Source organism: Eubalaena glacialis, chromosome 18, assembly GCF_028564815.1.
Source record: "Eubalaena glacialis isolate mEubGla1 chromosome 18, mEubGla1.1.hap2.+ XY, whole genome shotgun sequence".
Lineage (NCBI taxonomy): Eukaryota > Metazoa > Chordata > Mammalia > Artiodactyla > Balaenidae > Eubalaena > Eubalaena glacialis.
In genome coordinates, this window is record NC_083733.1 from 52117653 (window position 1) to 52140900 (window position 23248).

Here is a 23248-nt window from a genome sequence, read left to right on the forward strand (position 1 = left end):
TCCCCCATTTTAACCATTTTTAAGTGTACAGTTTTGTGGCATTAAGTACATTCACATTGTTGTGCAATCATCACCACATCCATCTCCAGAACTTTTTCATCTTTCCACCCCAAAATTCTGTACCCATTAATTACAAACTCCCCATGCGCCCCTCCTCCCAGTCCCTGGAAACTACCATTCTACTTTCTGTCTCTGTGAACTTGACTACTCTAGGTACTTCATATAAGTGGAATTATAGAATATATCTTTCTGTGACTGGCTTCTTTCACTTAGCGTAATGTCTTCACGGTTCATCCATTTGTAGCATGTGTCAGAATTCCCTTCCTTTTTAAGGCTGAATATATTCCTTTGTATGGATATACCACATTTTGTTTATCCATTCATACATCCATGGACACTTGGGTTGCTTCCACCTTTTTGACTTTTATGTATAATGCTGCTATGAACATGGGCATGCAAGTCTACATCCACTCTTGCCTCTCTAGTCCTTCTCCACAACGTAGCCCAAGTAATCCCTTTAAACCCACAAGTATGGTAAAAATCACCCCTTGCTCTCAGGTAAGACTTTCTCACTACCTTCGTTTCTTGAACACAAAGCCACCAAAGACACCTACTGTTACTTCTGCCATAATGTCCTTTCCTCCCTGTTTCTTCAACTTTTTCTTTTCCCCACTCCTCTCCCTCTTAGGACCTCAACTCCTGCTCTTTTCCTGAGCGAAGAATTCCCTGATAACCCTCCTTCACTAGGTCAAGGGACACTCTCCCTCCCTTTTCCACTTTCCCCTCCTACCGCTTGTCGCAATTGGCACTATATCATCAAGCGCATTTATAACAATGATTGTTTCCACCACTAGAGAATAAACGTATGAGGGAGAGGGCATTATCCAGTTCCTACAGCTCCTGCGAGGACCTGGCATCTAGTAAGTGCTCAGTTCTTCAGTAATTAATTTTCATAATAAGTCTGTGAGGACGCAGCTGACCCCTCCCGCCCGGAGGCCAAGTCACAGTGGAGAACCAGGGTGACCCTGCGGGCTCTGGCCGCCGGTCCTCAACCCCCACCCTGGCTGTCCCATTTGGAGGTCCTCCGTCCCTAGGCAAGGGGGTGCAGGGCCGTCCCCGCCCCGCTCGCGCAGGGAATGGTTGGGGTCCGCTCCCAGCCCCTAGGTCTGCAGCCACCCGGCGTCCGCCTGGGGCGGGGGCGGGGCCGGCCCGGAGACGTCACTTCCGGTGTACACAGCCGGTTCGGGCCGTGAGCTGGGGGCCGGGGCGCGTCGCAGGTGAGGAGCGGGCGGGAGCGGGCGCTGCCTGGCGGCAGGCGGGCGGGCTCAGGGGGTAGTGGGTGGGCGGTGGGCCGCGGCCGGGGCTGGCGACTGGACGAGCTCGCGGGGCGCCGCTCTGCGTGGGGCCGCAGAGCTCAGGGCCGTCGGCTCCCGCCCCTTGCCCGTCCGCTGTGGAGGACGCCGGGCTCTGGGAGCGCTGGCTGACCGGACGGAAGCCTGGAGGGGCCTCCTGGCTCGTGCCTGAGACCGGGGGCGCGGCGGGGACCCCGCGGACGCGGGGCAGGAAGGGCGGGGGGCGCTCCCTTGGGCCGCCGGAGCCGGGGAGGTCGGGCTGGCGCCGGGACCCGCTCCCGGAAGCCCGCGGAGCAGTCAGCGGAGGGACGGCGGCCTGTGGGTCCCGGGGTCCACCGGGACTGTCTAGGGACGCGGCCCTCACGCCGCCCCGCGGCTGCCGGTCGGCTGCGCGCACCTTCCCCGCCGGGCCGGGCCCCGAGGAACACGATTTTCCGGCCCCGCTGAGCCCGCTGGCGCAGTCGGGCCAGGGGAGGTTCCGCGGGGACCGCCGGAGGGCCGGGGCTGAGGATGAAGGACCCACGGCTGAGGGGCGAGCGTAGGGTCAGGGGTGTGTCTTCCTGCTCCGCGCGGTGCGAGGAAAGAAGCATGCCTGGTTGGCATGATAAGAATTTTGTTTATTCTTCTCACAAATTTTGCCAGATAAATACTCAGCTTGTGGGGAGGGGCGGTTAATTTGAAAATAGCTTGTTTCCGCCCCTCACCCCCATTATAAAAGCAATTCGTTCTCCTTTCTTCACATTCAAGACAGCACAAAAAGTGTTGTGACAATACTTTTTAAAGTGACAGTCATCCACCAGCCTACCGCTCAGTGACAGCCATTGCTAACATTTTGGTGATATCAATAAATACAGATATTATCACTTTTATGGACTTCATAATGTACCATTGTATATCATAAGTTAACCAAGCCAACATATACCAAGTTAACATGTAGATTGTTTCTAATTCGTCACAAGATAGACAATTCTGCCAAAAGGATTTGTCTGATTGTTGTTTTGGGTTAAATTTACAAATGAGGTCATAGGTAACATTCATTTAAAAAATACATAGTATTATTTTTCCTTTGTTGACACTTCAAAAATTATTCTCCATCCCAATATTCATAACATCCATCCATATTTGTTTCTCATTTCATGGTTTTATTTTTACTTTTAGCTGTTTTTAATTTACTTAAAATTTGGTTTTGGTTGAAGATATGAAGTTATTTTCCAAATAGGTTAATTTTCCCAACTTTACTGAATAAACTATAATTGCTGTTTTATTATATTTTAGATCTAAAGTTCTGAGTTTGTGTTTGTAAAGGACTACTTACAGATTTGATATTTAGATTTTGTGTATGCTGTTTCATAATTCCATTCACAATATCTTTTTTAAAAATCATTTTCCTTTGCAAGTCCAGGATGTATTTCATGTTTGAGGCTTTTTTCTTCTGAAGTAAAAAAAAGTTTAGTTATTGCTGTTTCATTTGCTATCTTGCTGACAAGATAACAAACTCCATATGAAGAGTTCAGGTTTGTTGTGGCAACTTTTCAGTCTGGCATTTGAGATTCTAATCTTCCTCTATTTTTGCACACGAATACGTAGGTTAGCATTGGAGACCAAGATAGAAAAGTTCTCAGATTCCCTTGGCAAGCCTAGATTTTTCAATCTAAAATTATCTCTGGATTTTTGGAAGACAACATGTTTTAAGCATCCTCTTTAAAAATTTTTAAACAAGTTGCACATGATTCTGCTGAAAATTTTACTAAGTGTTTATTCTGTTGAAAACCCGAAGCCTAATACACCAGAAGCTTTTTGTCAAGCGGGTCTAACAAATCTATAGGAAAATGATTGTTTCTGAGAGCTAGTGGACTGGGGCATCACATGAGTTGAGTGTCCAGTCTCTCCTTTTCCCTCCTGTGACTTTCTGCTTAGTGGAAAATGATGACCTTCCAAGGTGGAGAGAGAATGTTGGTTTGAATAAGGAATTGCTTTTTTGGAGTTACAGAAAAAGCAGGATGCCATTTTCTCTTAGTATAAATTCACCAAGAGCCTGAATGTTTCAGGGGTTGTGCTTCAAATGTCTTTATCCATAATGAAACTGTCCTCCTGAGGGTCCTCTAATTGATAGATGCAGTGGCTGCTGCTTTCTCATTTCCCTTGACCTAGACCATAAGTATTTGGCATGGTGAGCCACACTTTCTTGCTGTTGTGCATCTCCTCTTGGTTGGCCTTCTTGACTTAAGCTGTTGTGATCATTAGCTTAACTTTGTGACTGTGCTTTTTCACTTGTCTTTGTTGCTTCTCTTCTTCCCACATCTGCCTGGAAGCATTTTCTAAGGCCTAGCTTAATATCTCTACCTCTTTCCCCCAGTGCATGCTCCTTACCACTTGTCCAGCATGTGACTTCTAGGTAGAGACCCATTTCACCCCCTCATCCTGTTTCCAGTCGGTGACCCCAACTCAGACTTTGCTGCACGTAATTTCTTTCTCTTCCTCTAACTGACCCCTGGACATGTTTCTGAGGCCATACTTTCTCCAGGTGATGAAGCCCTTCATTGCTTCCCAAGGTGGCCTGTCCTTCATGACTCTAAAGTTCTTACCAGCTGACTTACCACAACTCTTCTTCCTTCTTTTTTTTTTTTTGGCTGGGCCATGCGGCATACAGGATCTTAGTTCCCCAACCAGGGATTGAACCCCCGCCCCCTGCAGTGGAAGCGAGGAGTCTTAACCACTGGACCGCCAGGGAATTCCCTCTTCTTCCTTCTTGATTTGGGTTCTATTGCCATTTGCTTTCTAGTCCTACAATTTGATTTAAACTTGTACCTTTGCTCTGAGGGACTTCAGACATAATCTGATCCCACCCTGGATTAGAAAAATGAGACCCAATGAATTTAGTCATGAATTTAGTTATCTCACATTTATGGAGTATTTACAGTATAAGCCAGTTACTGTACTGGAGGATTGGAATACAGAGCTGGAAGGCACAGCCTAGGAAAGAAAACCAAATAAGCAGCTGCCATCAGGTATCGTAAGTGCCTAGAAGCAGGAGACAGGTTTTAGAGATCTTGCCTGTCTTGTTCACTGCTGCTATCTCCAGGGCCTAGAACACAGTGTTTGGGGAACAATTAAGTATTTGTTGAATGAATCAGTGATCATCTGAGAATGAAATCAGAATAAATGTTAAATCAGCTATCTGTAGAAAAGATACAAGCCAAGAGACATTTTGTAAATGTAGTTTTGAGAATTTCAGGGAAAACTTTTAAGTTCAACCAAAATGACCCAGCTATAACCCTAGGAAGGCATGATTGGAATGTGTTTTGTGGCCAGATGCTTAAACTTAATTTTATATCCTCAGAAGAAAGATTTTGATTCTAGAAGGAGAGGGTTGGGATGATGTCTATGGAAATTGGGGTGGTGGGTCCAAGAGAAGAATTGGGTGATGTGTCTGTAGTACCGTCTGGGGACCCGGGCCAGAGGAGCTCTGTGCAGTCCTCCACTGGGCCTTTGCTCTTCCAAACAGATGGGTGTATCTCTGTTGATGCCTCTAGTGGAGAGAATCTTTCCTTTGCTTTGCTTCCATGATCCTAATGCCCTTTGATTAGAACATGGCTTCACATGGAGATTTCCTGTTGAGAGTGGTCTGCATCCAGACTCCTGGGTCAGATCCTGGACTTGGGATGCTGGCTAACCTCTCTGGTTCCCCATACGAGGAATGGGGAAAATAGTAGCACCTTCCTATTTGCTGCCTGGCCCCCGGTAAGTGCTCAATAGGTGTTAGCTCTCATCATTATTTATAAACTTTGTGACTGGCCTTCTGGTTAATACATCAGTCACCTTTTGAGCTTAGATAGCCTGAATCAGTCCCCCTGAACTTACTTGCTCCTGGGTGCACTGAGAACCAGAGCTGAGAACCAGAAGGTGGGAAGTCATGACAGATAGGCTCTTCCCAAACTGCTTGTTCAGAGAATCCAGCTGCAGTTGTTAGGGAAGACTGCCAGGTGAAGGCTGTGCTTGAGCTGAGTACTGTGGGAAATAGTGAGTCCAGAACCACAGGAAGGGGAGAGGACTTTTAGGCAGGGCCACGATGGCTGTAAAGATATAGAGCTGAGCAAGTTTGAGGTATGTGAGTTGCAGGAGATTTAGGGTGAAGGGTGGATAGATATGAATAGGGGAGTAGAGGGAAATGAGATTGGAAAGTGAGGCCAGCTTTTGAAGATATAATTGATAACAGTCTCTAACTTATTGGGCATAACAGGGTGTCAGGTGCTATGTTCATCCCTGAGACTCACTGTGCTAGCCAGGTTTGGTGTGAAGTGCTTTGTGTATAATACCTTGTTTGGTCCTCATAATAACCCTCTGATGTAGGTATTTACTATTATAAGAGAAATGACATGTTGGATGTCCCCTCGATTCAGCCTGCACATTGCTACAGGGCTAACCCTTGATATCTGCTGTATGTTTAAAAGCCTTTTGTGACTTCTGTTTCCTGATGAGGTCCAAGCCCACCAAGATTCTCTGACTTCATGAAATCATCTTTAGTTAAAGTGTGAAAATATGTGTCTTACAATTGAATAAAAGCAGCATAGGTGCAGGTATGCATCAAACTCAGAAATATCATTTCAGTGAAAAAGGCAAGATGCAAGACAATGTGTGTATGCGCCCATTTGTGTAAAAAAAAAAGAGAAGGGGGATACACATGAAATAGGTTTCTAAGTGCAGAAAAACAATTCTCGAATGATAGAAAAGAAATAGTGATTGCCTTTGGGATGAGGCCCCAGAAATCTAGGCTGTTAGACTGACCTAGGTTTTTCTTGCATACTCTTTTGTACACTATGAATTTTTTCCACTGTGTATGTGTATTTTCTTTTTTTTTTTTATTTTTTAACATCTTTATTGGAGTATAATTGCTTTACAATGGTGTGTTAGTTTCTGCTTTATAACAGAGTGAATCAGTTATACATATGTTCCCATATGTATGTGTATTTTCATTTAAAAAGTAATAGGAATTAAAATCTAAATGTCTGCTATATACATAGCAGTCATTTAGAGAGGGAATGTAGCGTAGAGTTTAAGGGCAAGGACTATATCCAGACTGCTTGGGTTCAAGTCCTGCCTCTACCACTTAACTAGTCACTAACCTCTAAATCATATAGCCTCTCTTTACCTCAATTTACCCTGTCTGAAAATGGGTGAAGTAATAGTACCTACCTCCTGGGGTTATAGTGAGGCTTAAAGGAGTTAATATTTGTGAAGTCCTTAGAACAGTTCCTGACAGGTGTGGGTTTTTGTTGTTGGTGGTAGTGTTATGGCCCTGTGTTTTACACCAAAGTGAATGTGAAGATGTGTCCAGTCTCTCTCTCTGTGTGCTTACAATTCATCTGGAAAGGGAAGACACACAGAACTAATGATGAGCAATGGCAGTGGAGGCTGCAGGAGCTCAGGAAAGCCTCCATAGGAACAAAAGGGGGCTAAGATGGTGTCATCGAAACAGTGGATCTTAAATATGGGTAACTTCTAGAAAAAGTGAAAGGAGAGAAAAGATGCAAAGAGGCTTGTTCCAGGTGTGATGTGTGTCCCAGATGGACTGAGGCAGAGAAATGAGACGGGAAAGAGCCTTGAGGGAGCCTGAAACTGGGATATGTCGTGCCATGGCAGGTCATCGTTAGCTGGCAGAGTTTTTCTTAGCATATATAAAATAATGATGGGCTTTATAGCGATGAGAGTTTAGGCTTGATGAAATGTGGTAGCTCTACCTTGAACTTTCAAGTGGTTGTGAGATGTTCCTGTGTAATTTTTTTAATGAACCCCTTCATGCAGGACATGTGGGTTACTTCCAGGTTGGTGCTTATAGTCAGTGCTGCCAGTGGGCATCCTGGATGCAGGCCTCTACATTTACTGAGTCTGTTTCTAGGGTTCATTCCTAGATGGTATCGCTTTTTCTTTTTTTTAAGCCATTTTGACTATATTCCTTGTGTCTAGGCCACTGTCAGATACGTGCTTTTCCAAATTGGTAGCTGCAAAGAATCATAATGTGAAAGTTTTTGAGTGTGGAATTAGAGCTAGATATTACCTGAAAAAAAAAATAGAATTTTCTTATTGAAAATGATTTTGGGATTAGGTGCTAGTGAGATGGTCGTATGACTGGGGAACCTGGGAACACCTGAGTCTTCCCTTACCCCACTCCCAGGTCCCAGAGGGGGATGTATGTGCCTGAGAACAGGTAGAGGAAGGCTGGCTCCCAGACTTGAGTGCCGTAGGCTGGTAACCTAGGCAGGGAGAGGTGAAAGTGGTTCCTCTCACCAGCTCACAAGGACCTATCTTGTCTCTGGGTCTCCAGGTAGGAAAGGACGTACTGTGCCTGTCCTTGTGCTTAAGCCACTTTGTAATGTGCTTTGTAAAGCGAGGTGATTCATTCCTTCGCACTGTCCGTGTTCTTTTTCTAGTTTGGGGCTGCAAGAGGGAGTGGTAGGCAGGGAAATGGGAGGAGCCATGACCTCCTTCCCGTCTGGAGAACACAGGGCAGCACTCCTTTTAGTTTGTTGCCAGGACTTTGGGAGTTGGGGCCAGAGCTGCAAGAAGGTAAGAAATACTTTTGAAAGTTGTTGTAACTGTGTGGTATTTGGGGTGGGGGTGGGGAGAGGGAGTTTGTATTTTTACTGATAGTAGGCCAGAATGAAGAATTTTTAAAAAAGATAAAATGCTGCCTTCTGACTGGTTCCTGGCCTGTTTCAGAGCAGTAGCTCCATTTATTGAGTGCTGTCCTTTATGGATTTAATCCTCACCGCAGTACTGAAGAAACTGAGGCACAAGAGTTCAGGCAACTTGCCTGAGGTCATAGAGTTAGTAAGTGCCATTCATTCAACTGATGGTTACTGAGAACAGGATTTCATATCTAGGGTCAATCTGTCTCCCAAACCCATACCCATAACTACTGCATAACCTCTCAACATTGAGAGATTTCATCTTACCCACAAGGTAGGAACATGAGCCACTGCAGGCCTGCTCTCTAGGGCTGTCTTCCCTGCCTCAGGGAGCGGTGGGGGTGGGGGTGAGATGGGCAGGAGGCTCCTTGAATATCCTCATTGCTAAATATTTGACCTGCTGACATGTTTGTGGAGAAGAATGAGCTCCCTAGCTGTAACTCTGATTTGCTGTTCCTTTTGAGAGATGGAAAGGCTTGCTGGGTGTGCAAAATTGGAGTCAATGTTCCCAGCCTGGAGGAGGGAGCGTCTATAATATCCATTGATGAAATTTTTCATGGGTACCTTAAGTTTTCAGAAATGGTCCTGAATCTGAAGTGTATTTATCTAAAGTTTATATAGTTCCTCTCTGTAGTAAGAGAAATAACTTCCATATTACGGTTTGATTTACCTGTTTGTATATAAGCTTCTTGATAAATACTTGTTTTTCCCCATTTGAGGTTTATTTTGGATAGGTTCCACAGTGCAAGTTGTTAAGAATGAGTAACACTATACAACTTTGGGTTCTTAAATAACTTTCTAATGGATACATTAGTTTTAACTAGTTCAACATGCTTTTTTTTTTTTTTTTTTTTTTTTTACCAGTTTGGAAACTTTTTGGATAACTGAGCTAAAACTAGACTTTAACAGAGCTGAGTAGATCAAGGCCTTTTCATGCTGTAACACACTGGAACAAAAATAAACTGCACGTTTTTAATAGGTGTAGATTAAAATTTTTTTTAACAAATTGGATTTGAAAAATTAATCAATGTTTTGTGATTTTTAATTTAAAGTAATGATTTACTTTAAAGTAAGTTATTCTCACTCTTTGATTTATACTCGAATTTCCTTCAGCAGCACAGTTTGTTGTCACAAACGTTTTCATAGTGCTTGGGTGCATTTTGATATGCAAAATTTTAAATTATCATTATTTTTTTTTTGGCTGCGCCACTCGCATGTGGGGTCTTAGTTCCCTGATAAGAAATCCAACCCACGTCCCCTGCATTGGAAGCACGGAGTCTTAACCCCTGGACCGCCAGGGAAGGCGCCGATGTGCAAATTTTTATTGGTCTGAGACCATTTCAATTTACAGATGAAAACTTTGTTTCACCTGAGTAAACTTTTTCAGATGTTTAGGAGCCAACTTTGTTCACCTTTTGGTGGTGTATGGTAGTTGCTTGTAGATAAACCTTTTCTTGGCAAGGCTCTGACCACCACCCTACCCCCCTTTTTCCTTTTCTTTTGAAGATTTCTGTTTAACAAAGATTTTTTTGGCTTAGAGTATTTCTCACATAAAATTCAGAAGTTCTAATTTTTAATTTGTTGGTTTTTGTTTTGTTTTTGTTGTTGTTCTTTTTTTTTTTTTGGGCCACACTGCTCAGCTTGCAGGATCTTAGTTCCCTGACCAGGAATCGAACCCTCACCCTTGACAGTGAAAGCTCAGAGTCCTAACCACTGGACCGCCAGGGAATTCCCTGGCCTATTTTGTTTTTAACCTGTGTTATTTTGAAACTAAATTTCAACTCTGTTGACTTTGTGGTTAGCAAATTTATTTCTTCTGCTTAACTGAAATTATCAGTTATTTGTAGATTACCAAATATAAAAGCTCTTCAAATCTGCTGATGACAACTTGCTTTGTTTTTATAGAGGAGTGTCATATTTTGTGATGATCAATTGTTTTAGAGCAAGTGTCAGTACAAGGGGCAGTCAGGTGTCACCACGTGGAAGCACTTGGTTCCTCCATTAGACCAGAAGCTCCTTGACATCAGCACTGTTAACCTCTACATCCTGGGTGCCTGGAGCATTCAGGCACGACTTACAGGGTTGAGCCATGCTTGTGGGCACAGGTGTAGAAGCATCTTTATTTTAACTATGATAGATTCTAGCTATGATTAGAATTTTTTAGAATTCTATGAATAGAATTTTTATTTCGTAGGGTTTTTTCCTATCTACTTGAGTTTTCATACCCCAGTATAGGAAAGCATGGGCTTCAGATTTTGTCAACCAGTCAGTTATTTAGTAATTTTTCTTTTGTTTTGTTTTACTAGCAGTTTTAGTAGCCACTTCTTGACTAGGAAAAATGTAGTTTAATCTTGACTTCCTTAAAACTTTTTCATTGACATTCTTTTACTCTGATAGAACTTTAATGTTTCAGGAATTGTGCATGATTCTTTAAATTAAAATGCGTTAGTGCTCCTTGAAAACCTTCTATATAAACTAGTGTCCAGTTTTGCACATAGTATTCTTTGGGAGCAGTCTCCTGGGCACAGAAATAGTCTGGGCTTGGTGGACCCAGAAGTGTCACTTCCTTTCCTCTGGCCTTGGCTCTCCATGCCTCCCTTCCGTTTTGATGTTTTAATGATACCCTCCCTGCTCAGTGATTTGTGTTCAGGAAGCTAGGCAGTGATTACTTTTGTTTCTGCTTTGTGAATTTCTTCCCCCACTTCCTATTTTTACTGAGCAACTACGGGAAGTGAGGCGGCTCCTGGCTGGCTGCTGCTAAGCTCTGGTGTTAGGTGGCAGAGGACAAGGCCTTAGGGCTGAAGCCATTCAAAGCATTTTACACCTTTGTCTTTGCACTGCCTCCTTCTTCAGGAATCGTAGGAACATGCTCTTATGGTTGGGTGATTAGGTTGAGATGATGACATGTCCTTGTCAGCCTGGGGTTGGGGGGAATTGGGTGCCTCTCAGCTGGAGGGCAGAGCTTTTGTGAAGTAGGTGAGAGGTTGTTCCGGCAGTAACAATAGAACATAGTGGCGCTGTGGAGAAGTAGCTGTTGTGGGTGAACAGTGTGGCAAGAACGAAAGGTGGGTTGAAGGGACCTGTTGCAAGTAAGGCTGGAGAGGTGATTCTGGATTTGGGCGGGCCTTGACTGTCAGGCTTGGCATGTGAAGTGAGCAGCCCATCTGCTCTCTGAGATCTTTGACAAGGCCTCAGCCTCTATGGTGCTCTCCTTCCTCCCAACTCACGGCATTTGTTTTTTCAACCAGGTATTTAGCATTTACCTGCCTGTTTTCCAGTGATACCTCAAATGGACCTGTTGTAGCTTAACTTATGGGGAAAGTTTGTATCATCTTCCCAGAAAGAAGTAACTTTTTTATGTATTAGGTACTTGAATATAGAAGGAACTTGTTTAGCAGAGTTGCTCAATAGCGCTACTATCGACCTTTTGGGTGGATAATTCTTTGTGTTTAGGTGGACAGGGGGGTTGTCCTGTGCATTGCAGGATATTTAGCAACATTCCTGGCCTTACCCACTAGCACTCTCCCAGTTGTGACAACCAAAAAATGTTTCCAGACATTGCTAAATGTCCCCTGGGCAGATGTCTGTGTGTCTGTGTGTGTGTCTGTGTGTCTGTGTGTCTGTGTGTGTGTGTGGCATCATCTTCACTTGTTGAGAGCCACTGTGTTAAAAGATTGAATGCTGACTTACTAATTTTGTGAAATGGAATAAAATAGAATGGTTCCTTGGGATTGGAGCTATTTATTAGTTTCTATTCCAGTATCTGACATTCTCATACATTTTTAGCGTGCTACTTAGATTTTGCTATTGTCTATCTATTATGCTTTTATTGAAAGATCTGGGACCTGAGCATCTGGAAGCTTGGCTTTTGGTCCTCATAGAAGATATTCTCTCTTGGACTTACATGCTTACTCCTGAAGGCTAGTTCTTTGGAAGCTGAACAGTGCTGGCATAAAGGAGAGAGCGAGAGGCATTTAGGATGTAACAGTAACAATAGCCAACATTTATGCAGCAGTTGCGATAGACCAGGTGAGACTAGGTGAACAGGATTGAACCATGAACTGTGGTGAACAGGATTGGCAGGACTGAATGTAAGGGATTGTAAGGAAAGGGAACAAGATAGGGACCATCTGGGATAATACCTTACGTTTAGGTGCAGGGTTGGTAGTGCCTTTAACCAAGGCAGTAAATGCAGAAGGAAGACCAGGGAATGGAAGGAGGACTAACATTTGAAGTCCCAGGAGAGAGGGGTCTTGACTGGAGTGGTGAATTTGGGTCATTAGAAATGCATATGGCTGTGATCTCCTAAAGAGAGACCACTTTCCTTTCTTTTCATTGCTTCAGCTCAACTTCCTGCCAATTCCTGCCAAGAATCCTACAGCTTGAAACCATCTCCTAAGGGTAATAAACAGAATGTCCTGGTCTAGATCATTGACAGAGGTGGAATAATGCAGTGATGGAGACCTCCGCTGCTAGTGGCAGACTCCCAGGCCCCAAACCCAGCTCTGTTGGGGACTACTACCTTACCCATGTGGCAGGAACTTGAAGAACTCACTCAAGTTCTTTAACTGCCTCACAGGGTCCTTGTGAGCATTAAATTAGGTGACAAATGTAAGGTGCATAGCACAGTGCCTGGCACTCAGTACCCATTCAGTTAATGTCAGTTGTTTTTATTTTACAGTTCTAGTGAGCATTAAATGAGATTATGTATCCAAAGCTCCAGGTATAATGCTTGACACATTGTAGTCGCTTAATGAATGGTAGTTTTGTTGAGGAGTACTTGGGTGAACATGGCATGTCATCAGCTTTTTTTTTTTTTTTTCAAAGCAGAACCTTTTATCTGGCACTTAGCTACTGCCTCTGTGGATAGCAAGGCTGACCGTGTGAATGCTGTATAGAAATAACCATTAAATAAATACTGAGGATGAACTAATCATTCAGCAGACATCTGTGCTTGGCACTCTCTAATATCTTGAATGAGCTCGGTGATCTTGGTGGTTGGAGGTGGCAGAGAAGCACAGGGGAAACTGGCAGTTGTGATGCAGTATGTTACAATACAGCAAAGACAATGCTAAGACAGGGCTAAAGACAGGCTGTTATGGTTGCACACAGAGGAGCTTCTACCTCAGTCTTTGTCAAGGTGGCTTCCCAGAGGAGGTGACATCTCAGTTAGACATCCAGGAGGAGTGAGAGTAAGCTGGGAGAGCTTTCCAAGCAGAGGGAGCTGAATGTGTAGATGGTGAGAGGAAAGATGGCACAAGCAAGAACTAGGCAGAAATGGGGTGAGGGAGGTGGGGGGAAGTTGGGGGGAAGTTGGGAGAAAGTTGGGAAGGTAATGGAGAGCCATAATCGATTTTAAGCAGGAGAGTGGCGTGATTAATCACACAGCAACCAGAGAGGAGCAGTCCAGGCATTTAGAAGATCACTCAGGAGGCTCCTCTGTAATTCAGGCAGGAGGTAAAGAAGGTTTGAACTTTGGATTGGCAGTGAAAATAGAAGGAAAAAGACTTGCAAGATGATAAGGAGGCAGAAAGGATATGACTAAATGATTAATTGGATATAAAGGAGAGTAAGGAGTAGAGGATAACTCCAGGTTTCTGGCTTGTTCAAGTAGGTTAATGGTGATGCCATTCACCAAGACAGGGAAGGAATATGGAAAGACTGGGGAGAGTTGGTTTTGGACATTTGATTTGGGGGCCTGTCCATTAGGCAGTTGAATATTTGGGATCTGGAGTACAAGAGAAAGATCTGGGCTAGAGAAATGGATTTGGGGATCATCCCAGTGAGAATATGTTGATCTTAGAAACAGGGCTCAGCATAGAGCTCTGAGGAGCCACAGCACTTCAGGTCTGTCAGATGGGGAGTGGCTCAAAGAGACAATTAAGAATGGCCAGAGGGACAGGAGGAAAGGAAGGAGAACTAGCATCTTTTCATGTCACTCTTTTTAATGTGGTAACACAAGGGGAGCCAAAAAAGTAGAGCCCTAACGAGAGAGAGAACTAAGAACTGAATCTTTCAGGCATTTTCTCTTGTCTGGATAGATACTTTAAATTCGTGAATGTTGAGAATAAAAATCTTCAAAGCATTTTTTTGGAGTGCATTTCTAAATATGGCTGTGTCATTCTGAACTGACCGAAAAAACACCATGGAAGTGGTTGGGCTTTGAACTTCATGGGCAATAACTTCCCTAACCTCCCTAATTTCCTGTAGTGTCCCCAGATTATAAAGGGTGGATATTTAGATTTACATTGTTGTTGTCTAGAGAGGACAGAGAATTTTCTGTATTTTTTTCCTCTGAAGAAGGAGTTGTTTATGGAGTGGTTCACTTTTATTTTTTAAATAACAGCTTTATTAAAATGTAAGCCACACACCATACAGTTCACCCATTTAAAGTGTGTAATTCAGTGATTTTTAATGTATTCGTAGAGTTATGTAACTACCACCAGAATTTCAGAACGTTTTCATCACTCCAAAAAGAAACCCTGTACCCATTAGCAGTCATTCCTCATTCTTCCCATTTGCCCCAGCCATAGGCAACCATTAATCTTTCTGTTTCAGTGGATTTGCCTATTCTGGACATTGCATGTTAATGGGATCATATAATATGTGAACTTTGTGTCTGGCTTCTTTCACTTGGCATAATGTTTTCAAGGCTCATCCATGTTGTTGTGTGTATCAGTACTTCATCCGTTGTTTTGGCCCTGCAGCATGGCTTGTAGGCTCTTAGTTACACAACCAGGTATTGAATCCAGGCCCTGGCAGTGAAAGTGCCGAGTTCTAACCACTGGACCGCCAGGGAATTCCTGTACTTCATTCCTTTTATGATTGAAGAATATTATTCCATTGTATGGCTATACCACTAAGTTGTTAGACATTTGGGTTGTTTCCACTTTTTTACTATTATGAATAGTATTGCTCTGGACTTTCATGTACAGGTTTTTGTGTAGACATGTCTTTTATTTTTCTTGGATATATACATAGTTGTGGAATTGTTTGGTCATATGGTAATTCTACTTTTAACCTTTTGAGGTACTGCCAGACTGTTTTCCAAAGTATTTGCACCCTTTTACATTCCCACAGATTCTAATTTCTCCACATTCTTGCCAACACTTGTTATTGTTTGTCTTTTTATTATAGTCATCCTAGTAGTTGTGAAGTGGTATCTCATGGCTTTGATTTGCATTTCCTTGATAGCTAATGATGTTGAGCATCTTTTCATGTGCTTATTGGTCATTTGTGTATCTTCTTCAAAGGGTTCAACTATATTTGATCATCAGTTTGGGCAAGGTAGATTAACTTGTAAAACCTGACACTGTAAAAGAACAGATGAACATATTTGACTAGAGAAATGAGGGAAAAGTGTGTGTGTGTGTGTGTGTGTGTGTATGTGTGTTGAAAGATGCTGTAAACAGATGGTAAAAGATAAAGGACAGGCTACCCAGAAAAATAACCAGCACTCTTCACCCATATCAGGCCTGAGCTTGAGAGACAGGGTGCTTGATGATCCTGTTATTCAGCTGTGACTTTGGAAGTAGAGACCATGGTCTCCACCTTCTTCCCCACAGCACCTGTCTTAAGGCCACAGATATTGCAGCCACTGCTAGGTTTCTGCAGATCTATGGCCTGACAAGTAGAGAGGTCACTTGCCACATGGATAAACATAGTTTCATCTATATTGAAGCATATATCAGAATTTCTGTCCTTTTAAGGCTGGATAATACTCCATTATATGGTTATACCACATTTTGTTTATCCATTCATCCGTTGATGGATATTTGGCTTGTTTCGGCCTTCTTGGTATTATGAATAATGCTGCTATGAACATAGGTGTACAAATATCTGTTTGAGTCCCTGCTTTCAGTTCTTTTGTGTATATACCCAGGAGTGGAATTGCTGGATCATATGGTAATTAACTACATGTTTAATTTTTTGAGGAACTGCCATGCTGTTTTCCATAGTGACCGTACCATTTTACATTTCCACCAGCAATGAGCAGGGTTTCAATTTCTCCACATCCTTGCCAACATGTTGTTTTCTGTGTGTTGTTTTTTTCTTTTTATAATAGTCATATATGCATATGAAGTGGTATCTCATTGTGGTTTTGCTTTGCATTTCCCTAATGATTGGTGATGTTGAACATTCTTTCATGTGTTTTTTGGCCATTTGTCTATTTCTTAGGACAAATGTCTATTCAAGTCCTTTGCCCATTTGATAATTGGATTGTTTGGTTATATGTTTTTGAGTTATATGAGTTCTTTATATATTCTGGATATTAATTCCTTTTCAGATATATGGCTTACAGATATTTACTCCCATTCTTTGGGTTGTCTTTTCACTCTATCAGTTGTGTCCTTTGATGTACAGAAGTTTTAATTTTGATGAAGTAAAATTTGTCTGTTTTTTCTTTTGTTGCCTTTGCTTTTGGTATCATATGCAAGAAATCATTGCCAAGTCCGAACTCATTAATTTTTATATACTTAATGAATTTTGCTCCAGAAGAGTTACTCTTTTGTTTCTGAAATTCTACCATTATTGGCCATTAATATAAGAGCTTATTCTCCAGGTTGACTCTGGGTCCTATGACATGGGCTGGGTAGTATTAGATGGGTTCCCTGATTTCCGGCCTGATAAGAATTCCTGGGCTTATCTTTTTGTTTCTGACCCCAGATCTAGAATCAGCCATTTCTATAAGGAATTCTCATCCTATTTGGTGGGAGGAAGTAGTATTAAGGGCATTAATTGCAACTGGGATGTGAATTTAGATCTTTTCAGTAAAGTAAATGTGTACTTTTTAGAAAGAAAAAGATAACTCATGATTCAAATTCAATAGAAGGATTACAGGATTTTTATTTCTTTGATTTTATATTTGTGTCTCTTCTCCTTTATTGACAATAACACCAGAGAGGTACAGTCAAGACACTGTTTTAACTTGAAAAATCCTTCTCTTTGTGGTTATGCCACCAATTTGATAAATAGTTTAGGTTCACTTGTCTGTTTTTTATTTTTAGGGATTGTTTTATTTTTTATTTACTTTTGTTTTATAATTATATAATATATTTACATGGTTCTAAAGATAAAACTATATAAAGCAAGGTAGACTGAGAGAAGTATGGCTTCCTTCCTTGCCTTTGTTCTTCTCTGTACCTCATAGGTAAACATTTTTATTGGTTTATTCTTCCATTGCTTATTTTTAAAAATATAAGCAAGTGTGGGGTGTGTGTGTGTTTGTGTGTGTGTGTGTGTATCCCCTACATGTTACTCCACTCCTATTTTATTTATTCCCTTGTTTTTCATCTTGGCAATCATATTTCTTATTTCCAAGAGTTCTTCCTTGATTTCTGCTTCATTTATGATTTGCTTGTTTTTGTTCTAAGGATGCATTATCTTCTCATATCTCTCTGAGGATACCAGTTAGAATTTCTTTCCAGGTGTTTTTCTGGGACCTAAAATATATGTTTCTTCTGGAGTCTGATCTGCTTTTCATCTTAGTTTTCCTTTATGTCCTCTTGGTTTTCTTTCACTATCTGGTGATGCTTATCAATGAAGAACCAGGTTGATTATATAGGTTATTGACAAGATGTTCCTGTTTTTCCAACAGTCCTCTTGCCTTAATAGGAGTTGGCTGATTCAGTGACCAGGAGTGAGAAGTATGGAGGAGATCAGGTAGATGAACCTATTTCCCACTCCTGACTGTACCTGCTGACTCAAAGCTGGGCATTTATCCAGCTCCTCCAGGAAAAGGGCTCTGCTTCTCTGCCCGCCTTTGGCTTTACATGTTCTGAGAAGTGTCTAGCTCTGCTCTGGTCTATCTTGTCATACAGTTTCCTCCACCTCCTTTCTGTCTTCTAGAAAGTGGCCAGTATTCAAATAGACTATATCCCTCGGCCGTTTTAATTACTGTTATGTTGTGATTCCCTTGTGAATATCTTTATGTTATGTCTTTGGGATTTGAGAAAGGTGAGGAGGTAAGTATATGTGCCTGTTTATTTAGCCTGTCATCTTGAAATGAAGCTACTTTGTGCTATACCATTTCTGACAACAGGACTGCTTTTCACTCCTTTTTCTCTATTGGCTTAATGACTGAAATGGATTTAAAATTGTCCTCTGTGTTCACAAATAATAACTATCACATCACTGAAACATGTGATGCCACCCACCCTAGAATACATAGAATTTCTACTCAGGTTAGGGATTGGGTGACTTTACAAGACCTTTCTTGTTTGTCAGTAACTTTTTTCCAGACAAGCAAGATAATAAGGCATGGTTACTTTCACTTACTGGAATGATAATAATAATAATAAGATCATCAAACAATTAGTGCTTAATATGTGCCAGACATTATTCTGCATGCCTTGTATGTATAAACTCATTTAACTCAATAACAGTAGTTACTGTTATTATCCCTATTTTACAGACGATGAAACTGAGGCACACAGAGGTTAAAGAACTTGCCCAAGTCACATAGCTGGTAAGTGGCAGAGCCAGGATCTCACCCAGTTAGTCAGCCACCAGGGCCACTCTCTTTTCCACTGCATCTCTAAAGGGAAGCTCTTCAAATTTTCTCAGGATGACCACTTTTTAAAACTTTTATCTGTTATGGGTATAAGAAAACCCTTTTATACTTAACTTTTGTCTAGTTTCAAGCATGTTCTTTGTTATTGTTTGAAATTCCTGTTGACTTTGATGCAGAAAGGAATGCTTTAAATGATGTAATCAGGTCTGAGTTCAATTTTAATCTATTGAGAATTTTTGCAAATTATTGTAGTGTTGAAAAGGTGTGATATCTACTAAAATGTCCTTTTCTGCCATGTGTTTGAGAATGTTAGGCAGGATTAAAACTTATGAATACCGTACTTAAATCTTACAAGTCTTGGCTACAACTAACTTCTGAGATCTTTCACAATGCATATTTATTTCCATGTAACATGAATAGTGGATTCATAAATGGTGAATATTTTCCCAGTGAAAATTCTTTTTAAGAAAATACACAGCAGAAATGTCCTTAAATGGATTGAACATATTTTAGCCCTTCAGGGAGATAAATATGGGGGAAAAGCTTTCAAAAAACAATAAGACAAGTATTGAGAATAATTTTATTAAAAAAAATAAAAGGGATATATCCAGGTGCTTATGTACTTGTTTGTGTGCATTTTAAACTTTTCATTACAGAACTGTTTGATCATATACAACAGTAGAGCAGATAATATGATGAATCTCATGTGTACCCATCACCGAGCTTCCATCAGTATTTTGTCAGGGGATATTATGATCACTGCCATGAAGATGACTCCTTAGATGGATGTCACCACCTTCTTTGCATATTGTTTCTCGGCAAAATCCTATTTGAAAATGATAGAACTTGAATGGTATTTCAATTCCATGATATTTCCTTGAATTCAACACTGTCTAGTTTTGATTACAGCAAAGGTCAGCACAGGAACACCAGATCTGTTAAGAATAAGTAAAAACCAATTTTTGTTTTCTTCAGGGGCTTGTTTGTTCTTTCTGCCTGGAGAAGAACCTCAGGCTTGACTGTTGGACCTGAGTCGTCTTGTTAGAAGCAATTATGATACAAACAGAAGTTTTCATTGAATTTTCCAACCAGCCCCTTGGTCCTAAGAAATAGAGTCATTTATCACATGGAGGTGGAAGTCCCTTTCTGGATTCTTGATAAATAGGAATATTGGTGAAATACCTGAGTTGCCTTAAGTGGTGTTTATATAGTCAGCAACTTCAGATGTCCATGCTCAGGTGTCCTCATCCTTGTAGCTTTTAGCAGGTTTTTAGCTGACCAGTCTGATTCTCAAATTATAGCATGCATCTAGAATCACCTGAGGATCTTGTAAAAAATGCATATTCTCTGCTCCTACCTCCAAAGATTGATTCGTTAGATTTGGATTGTATTCCAGGAATCAGCATTTTAATAGTCATTCCATTAAAAGGGATGTTCTGATTCTAATGTCAGGAAAGGAAGTCCTTAAGCTTTGGTTGGCTTCTTTCTTTTCATCCTAGTCCTAACAAAGTTAATGTTAATATGACATCTCATAAAAAATTGCTTAAAAATTTTCCATTCTTAATAACATGTTCAGTGGGCATTATAACCACGCCCTGTACACTGATATGGCCTATAGTCAGACATCCTAATACAGGTGCACCTTTGGTGTTTAGCAATTCAATTCTGATGCTCACGGCCAGAGGACCACACCTCGAGGATACAGGTGCACAGGTAATAAGTGATATGGATACAAAGGGTTCAATATGGGAATTCCCTGGGAGTCCAGTGGTTAAGACTGTGTGCTTCCACTTCAGGGGGCATGGGTTCGATCCCTGGTCGGGGAACTAAGATCCCACAAGTAACGTGGCGCAGCCAAAAAACAAACAAACAAAACACAAATAAACAAAAAATTAAGCTAAAAAATAAAGCAAAAAAGCAAAAAACCCCCACAGAGGGTCCAATATATATTTCTCTTTGGTGCCCCCTGACTGCGTTAGCTTGAGCCTTTGGCCTCCCCTATTTGGTTATTGCTGGACCAACACTAAGTGCAGGAAGAGAGGCTCAGTTTTGTGTTTTGTGTCAGCAGTCACCTGCTGCCTCCAGCTCTTGTGTAGCGTTCCTCTGTAGGGGAGGGAAGCACGGAGAGTGTGGACGGCAGGTGGTTCTTCACCTGGGGCTCTAAATCCAAAACTGAATGAAAACTTTGGTGTTTTGGATATGTGTTAAGACTATGGAGTATTTTGTCAACAGTTTCTCAAAGGAATCTGTGACCTTTCCCTCCCTACCTCCTTCCACTCCCCCACCCTGCATACGTACACACAGCAAAGAACCATGTCCTGGAGCAGCCTATGTAAGCATCATCTGGCCTCTGGAAAGCAACTGTAGGGACTCCACATTGCAAAACAGCCTCTCCTGTGTGGAATCAGAATTGCTTTCACCATCTTGTAAAAACTGTGCAACCCACAGCTGGGCTGGATGGGCAGCTGTGACCGACTGTATTGCTTACCCAATATTCCATGTGTCCCCCTACATTTCCCAGTTTATCTTGTGGTTACATTAGCACATGTGACTAATTCTGGCAAAGGGCTGTGTTGGGAAGTGATGTGTGTCACTTACAGTGGGAAGCAGTAAAGAGTCGATATGAGTTTCTTTTCTTGTGCTAAGGTGACTGTGGAAAACACAAGTTCCAATGATGTCCCTACAAGTTGAAGGGCTGCCTTGAACTTTATGTGAGCAAAAAATAAATCTTAGGTTAGGCCACTCCTTTCAGGATTTATTCCTGTAGCGTAGCTTAATGTGTCAGTCTGGATAGTGCTGAACAGAATATTTATGTATACATTTAGAGTTCTGAGAGTCAAGATACGGGCGCTGTGCGGTCTAGTGCAAGACATTTAGTATCCTGAGATTTTTCTTCCCTCATCTGTAAATTGAAGGGCTTAAATTAGATGATCTTTAAGGGCCTTTTCAGTACTCACATTCCCAGATTTAGGATAGCAGCATTTAAATCCAGATTTCTAATTGAAGTGTGAAAAGGAAACTAAGTCTGGCATTAAAGGTATCTCTGGAAAACTAATTATTTTTAAATTAATTATTTTATTTATTTATTTATTTTTGGCTGCGTTGGGTCTTCATTGCTGTGCACGGGCTTCCTCTAGTTGCGGCGAGTGGGGGCTACTCTTCGTTGCTATGAGCGGGCTTCTCCTTGCGGTGGCTTCTCTTGTTGCGGAGCATGGGCCCCAGGCGCACGGGCTTCAGTAGTTGTGGCTCGCGGGCTCTAGAGTGCAGGCCCAGTAGTTGTGGCACACAGACTTAGTTGCTCCACAGCATGTGGGATCTTCCCAGACCAGAGCTCAAACCCGTGTCCCCTGCATTGGCAGGCGGATTCTTAACCACTGCGCCACCAGGGAAGTCCCGAAAACTTATTTTTTATTATGTACCTTTTGGTGTTAAATGAGAGGTTACATAAGGAAAATGGCAATGAAGTTACATAGGGAAAATAACAGCTTTATTGAGATATAATTCACATACCGTATGTGTTTTAGTATATTCAGAGTTGTGCAACAGTCACCATTATCTAACTTCAGAACCTTGTCATTGCCGCAAAAAGAAACCCTGTACCCATTAGCAGTGATTCTCCATTCCACAAATCTACTTTCTTTTTCTATGGATCTGCCTATTCTGGGTATTACATATCAGTGGGAGCATATAATATGTGGCTTCTTGTGTCTGGCTTCTTTCACACTTAGCACAGTGTTTTCAAAGTTCATCCATGTTTTAGCATGTATCAGTACTTCATTCCTTTATATGTACATTAATATATATATTTAATGTTCCATTGTATAGCAATACCACATTTTGTTTATTCATTCATCAGTTGATAGACATTTGGGTTGTTTCTATTTTTTGACTATTTTGAATAATGCTGCTGTGAATGTTGATGTGTAGATTTTTGTGTGGATTTATATTTTTCATTTCTCTTGAATATATACATTGGAGTGGAATTGCTGGGTCATGTGCTAACACTATACTTATTTTAAGGAGCTGCCAAACTGTTTTCCAAAGTGCTGTACTATTTTACAATCCTACTAGCAATGTATGAGGGTTCCAATTTTTCCACATTCTCACCAACACTTGTTATTGTTTGTCTTTTCGATTGAAGGAATCATCTTTGATGAAGCAGCTATATGCAAGCTAGTCAGTGAAGAGATATTAATATATATTTTACCTTGTTAAGTTGTTCTTTAAGCATTTGTAATATCCATTGGCATTTTTATAAAAAAGTTTCACCATGAGCTTAGCACTAAAATAAAAAGTTTAATGAATAATAACTCCTCAACTTGTTTAGCTTTTACAAATGTTATTTTTTATTTTTAAAATAATGCCTTCTAGAAGGGGAAAAAAAGGAGTGAATGTGATTCACCAAATGTAATTGTTCTCTTAAAGCATAAATTTGTCTTTATAAATTATATACTTCTAAATTGGCACATAGAGTGTACCTTAAGTATATAGACTTGAGCCTTTAAAAATCACAATGAAATCCTGAAAGGTTGTACATTATGGAATTGCTGAATTGTTACATTAAATATACCATGGGTTCAGTACTTAAAGGAACCTCTGTATCTTGTAAGATGGTCAGTAACCCTCTGATTATTTGTTTCATAGATTGATTTTTTTTATATTATATTTTTAAAAAGAGGAGTATCCCATTATGTTGG

At 41.3% G+C, this 23248-nt stretch overlaps 1 long non-coding RNA gene across 1 annotated transcript in view; it reads left to right on the forward strand.

The window, feature by feature from the left end:
- Nucleotides 1–1234: 1234 nt before the first annotated feature.
- LOC133078799 (uncharacterized) overlaps nucleotides 1235–23248 on the forward strand; it is a 32004-nt gene continuing 9990 nt past the window's right edge. Inside the window, exons 1-2 of the long non-coding RNA XR_009697940.1 lie at nucleotides 1235–1277; nucleotides 18453–18506. This is a non-coding gene — a long non-coding RNA (uncharacterized LOC133078799). The remainder of the gene's footprint in view (nucleotides 1278–18452; nucleotides 18507–23248) is intronic.